Source organism: Zingiber officinale, chromosome 8A (genome assembly GCF_018446385.1).
Source record: "Zingiber officinale cultivar Zhangliang chromosome 8A, Zo_v1.1, whole genome shotgun sequence".
NCBI lineage: Eukaryota > Viridiplantae > Streptophyta > Magnoliopsida > Zingiberales > Zingiberaceae > Zingiber > Zingiber officinale.
Genome location: NC_056000.1, coordinates 84,480,609 through 84,486,076, shown reverse-complemented (window position 1 = coordinate 84,486,076; position 5,468 = coordinate 84,480,609).

Here is a 5,468-nt window from a genome sequence, read left to right as displayed (position 1 = left end):
ATCAAAAAAGGAGAGATTGTTGAAACTCCAAGGTTATTTTGGTATGATCAACAAGTTAAGTTAGGTCCTGTGTGTTTCTAACCTTGTGTCTAAGTGTGCAGGAGCTTAGGAGCCTAGGTACTCGAGCGGAAGACGCAGCTAGCGAGAAGGACGGCACGTGGTGTGTCCGAGGGACGAGGTGCTGCGGAAGAGTACCCCGGTGGACGAGAAGGAAGCGTGCGGTGGTTCCGAGAGACGAAAGCCGGAGCGGAAGATTGCTCGGGGAGCAAGAGACACAGCTAGCGAGAAGGTCGGCACGGGGTGCGACCGAGGGACGAAGACTGCGGATGAGTACGCTGGTGGACGTGAAAGAAACATGCGGCGATTCCGAGGGACGAGAAGTCGGAGCGTAAGGCTGCTCGAGAAGACCGGAAGTTGGTTTCGGGTGAGCCATATTCCGGATGGTAGAGATCACCCAAGTAAGCGGATCCGGAGCGAAAGACCCGGACCGAGGCGAGACTGAAACGGAGCAGAGGTCCCGGACGAAAAAGTCAACCAGAGTTGACTTTCGGGGTCCGGGGCGCCCGGAACCCTTCCGGGCGCCCAGACCAGCCTTTTACCAGGATCGAGTTTTGACTCGATCTGATCGTTGGGGGATAAAGTTTATCCCCCCAGAGTGCCCTGAACCCTTCGGGGCGCCCTGACCAAGGCTATAAATATAGTTTTGGTCCAGAAGCTTTTAAACGAACTCTGAATTGTAATTCCAACACTTGTAAGCTTTAGTCTAGAGTTGAGCTTCTGTTTTCTGCGCTTCAACGCTGTACGAGGCTTCTCCGCCTGAAGGAGTTTGTAGTGAGGTTAATCTTCCTTGGATTAACAACCACATCAATTGTAACCAAGTAAATCCTTATGCCTCGCTTTTTCTTTATGCTTTTAATTTATCGGCTTACTTTATATATACAAGTGTTAGCTTAAAGAGTTCGAGGAAGGGTTGTTTTGCTTTTTGTGTTTACAGGACTATCCAACAACCCTCTTCTAGCCGGCCCAACAGTCCTACACCTATCTCTCCCCCTTTGATCACAGCAAAAACGGGGTAATAATAAGAGAATATGAATTTTTTTTAAAAAAAATTCTAAGTAAAATTAGTTTTTAGAATTTTTCAGGAAAAAAATTTCTAAGTAAACTGAATTTTTAGAATTTAAAAAAATCTAAGTAAAATGAATTTTTAGAATTTTTCAGAAAAGAAATTTCTAAGTAAACTAAATTTTTAGAATTTTCAAGAAAATATTTGAAAAACTTTCAAAGTATTATTTAATTCTAGTTTTAATACTTTTTCAGAAAGTTAATTAAACATTTTATTTCAATATTTCATCTTCTAGGTCGTAACGAGACGCTAGACCTTCTTGGTTATTGGAGCAACAACCACTTCCTTAGATAAAGCCTCATAAAGAAATTTTAACGTTTAATTTTCTTGCTGGAAGCTTTAATAATAAAAGAAATTTATTCTAATAAGGCTTTTGGAACCCAATAGAGGTTCCTTCCTATTGGATTAATCAGAAACTTAGGGGTATATAATTCTTGGGAATTTTCCTAAGTTGACCTTGATGATGTTTAACATACTAGTTTAATTTTACATAAATCTTAAGTTTTGACTTTTGAAAAACATTTGTTTTAAAACATGCATCAGTCTTCGATTTTTCAATTTCATCTTTCAATTTTGCATTCTCTAATTTTAAATGTTCATTTTCCTTTTCTAATTTATCTAACTCTTTAGAAAGGGCTTTAATATAGCGAAAGGACTGAGTAGGGGTAAGATTACACACCTGACTTACCTGACTTGGTGATGCTCCTCCTTCACTGCAGCTTTCCTCTTCTGATGTTCCTCCCCCTTCATTTATGCTCATCTCTGAGCTTGACTCTTCTTCCAGCTGATGGTTAGCCATTAGCGCTAACCCCGAGAAGGTTACGACGTCTGATTCGGAAGAAGACGAATCTGACCAAGTGACCTTCAGGTTCTTGTGCTTGAAGGATTTTGGTTTCTTGTACTTTGTCTTTTCCTTCTTGTTGTGCAAAGAGAGGGCAATACCTCTCAACCTTTCTGAACCGCGGAAGAAGAGGAAGAGAGAAAAGAGATCGCGCGGAACAACAAGACAAAGACGCACAAAAGAGAGCAAACACCAGGAAGGAGAAGAAGAAGAGAAAGAAAAAGAGTTACCGTGGTTCGGCGACTTGCCTACTCCACAAAACGGCCGAAGCTTTATTAGAATTCTCTTCTACACAAGAGAATCACATCTAATGATTCTTGTGTTGTTTGATCTACAATGGGTTTACAATGATCCCTATAAATACTGCTAAACCCCCAGACCCGGTAAAAACGTAACAGAATTTGTTATGAAAAACATAACAAAATTCTGTTATATAAAATCTTAACAGAATTTTATTACGAAAAATCTTAACAGATTTTTCTTCCATGACATCCTTTCATCCAAATATGAGCCACTCGTCAACAATCTCCACCTTGGCGAATATTCACCCCTTCGAAGAATACGAATATCCGGACAAAACTCCATCGGATCTCTGGGTCTGGGCTTCCTTCCTCTAGCATCTAGAGATATGGATCAAGTTCAAGCAATGCTTAAACTTCTCTAGGTCACCGGCTTTGTCAAGATATCTGCAGATTGTCTGCAGTGTGAACCTTCTCAAGTTGAATTTCCAAGCAATCAACTCTCCGATCTTGTGAAATGTGTTTGGTTCTCGCATGATACACCGATTCTTCGCCAAATAGATAGCACTCGACTATCGCATAACAACTTGACTCCACCTTGCTGAACACCCAGTTCTCGACCAACCCCGTAAGCCATAAAGCTTCCTTCACTGCTCAGCTACTGCCATGTACTCGGATTCCGTAGTAGACAATGCAACAATAGATTGTATCATAGATTTCCAACAAATAGGTCCTCCCGCCACGGTGAATACATATCCTGTAGTAGACCTCCTGTTATCTAAATCTCCTGCATAGTCTGCATCTACGTATCCAAGAACTAAAGGATCTTCCGGTTGTCTACTGAACATGATGCCATAATCAGTTGTATTTCTCAAGTATCTGAAAATCCATTTCACTGCATCCCAATGTGGTCGACCAGGATTTAAGAGAAACTTGCTTACCATACTAACTGCTTGCGCCAAGTCTGGTCTCGTGCAAACCATGGCATACATCAGACAACCAACTGCACTGGCATAAGGAACCTTTGACATTTCTTGGATCTCGTCATCTGTCTTTGGACACTGTGTACTGGATAACTTGAAGTGATGCGCCAGGGGTGTGCTCACCGACTTTGCATTCTTTATGTTGAACCTATCCAGCACCTTCTCCACATAGCTACATTGAGACAACCATAATCTCTCTATTCCTGTGAATCTCCATCCCAAAAATCTTCTTGGCCTCTCCCAAATCTTTCATGTCAAATTCCTTGCTCAGTAGCCTCTTCAATTTGTCAACCTCTCTCATCTTTTTCGCAACAATAAGCATGTCATCTACGTATAGTAGTAAGAAAATCAGTGATTCATCTTCAAGGCTCTTCACATATATGCAGTAGTCATACTCGCATCTCCTATATCCGTTTTGAATCATGTATGAATCAAAACGTTTGTACCATTGCCTAGGAGATTGTTTCAGTCCATAGAGCGATTTCTTCAACTTACAAACCAACTGCTCTTGTCCGGGCTGACTAAATCCCTCAGGTTGTGACATAAAAATCTGCTCCTCCAAATTTCCATGAAGAAATGCCGTCTTCACATCCATTTTCTCCAAATACAAATCGTGATGTGCCACCAAAGCCAATACCGCTCTAATTGACGTATGTCTTACCACTGGAGAGAAAATTTCTTCATAGTCAATCCCCTTTCTCTGTGAATAACCCTTTGCTACCAACCGAACCTTGAACTTCACTTCTTCTCCCTCTGACATTGCTTCTTTCTTCTTGAATATCCACTTGCACCCTATAGCTTTCTCTCCTTCAGGAAGTTCCACTAGATCCCACGTTTGGTTCTTATGCAACGACTCCATCTCCTCTGCCATAGCACCCGTCCACCTGTCCTTCTCAGAGCTATGTATTGCCTCCTGAAAAGATGTAGGGTCTCCGCTACTAGTGGTAAGTGCATAAGATACCAAGTCTTCGAATCCGTATCTAGTGGGTGGTTTTACGACTCGTCTCGTTCTACCACTAGCTATAGTGCGATGCTCCATGTGCTCTGAGCTAGAATCATCGAAGTCATGAGTCTCTAGCTCCACCTGCATAATATCTTTCTCTTTGTTGCTTTGTGGTGTTTCCTTTCCTTCTTCCTGAGTACGTTGTAACATAGCTTTCTCGTCAAACACCACATCTCTGTTGATCACCACCTTGTTTGCCTTAGGATCCCAAAGCTTGAAGCCTTTAACTCCTTTCTGATAAGCCAAAAAAATGCATTGCTTTGCCTTTGCATCCATCTTTGATCTTTCCTCCCTAGATATGTGCATATAGGCTGGACATCCAAAAACTCGAAGATGAGAGTATTCTACTTGATTCTCTGTCCATACTTCCTCCGATACTTTGCCTTCTAGTGCTGCCCTTGGTGATCTATTAATGAGATAACATGCCATGTTAATCGCTTATTCTTTGCAAGCCCTGCATTCAGCCTGAGACATCTTGCCTTCTCAATGATTGTCCTGTTCAACCTTTCCGCTACCCCATTCTGCTGAGGTGTCCTGCGAACCGAGAAGTGCCTCATTATCCCATGTTGCTCACAGAATTCCTGAAACTTTGAATCTGTGTACTCAGTCCCATTATCTGACCTAAGGCATTTGATCTTCCTTCCGGTCTGGTTCTCTACTTCAGTTTTCCACAATTTAAACTTTGCAAAAGTTTCTGACTTGTGACGCATAAAGTATACCCATACCTTTCGTGAGAAATCATCAGTAAAACTCACAAAATACAAGTGCCCTCCACGTGATGCTACACTGGCCGGTCCCCAGAGATCCGTATGTACGTAGTCCAGAATCCCCTCCGTCTTGTTTGTTGCCGTCTTAAATTGCACTTTGCTCTGTTTCCCAAGAACACAGAATTTGCATAATTCAAGCTTGCACGTTTTGACACCCTTCAACAAATCTCTCTTGTGAAGTTCTAGCATCCCACGTTCACCCATATGCCCTAGCCGCATATGCCACAAGACAATACTATCTGATTCAGACTCCACCGAGGCGACTCCACCTACAACTGTAGTCCCTATCAACTTGTAGATGTTTCCTGCTACCTTTTGTCCTTTCATTACCGTCAGAGCTCCCTTGCTGACTTTCATCACCCCGCTCACTGATTTGTAATTACAACCAATACCATCCAGTGTGCCTAGTGAGATCAAGTTCTTCCTTAGCTCTGGTATATATCTGACATCACATAAAGTTCTGATCACACCATCAAACATCTTGATTCTGACATTCCCTATGCCGATAACCT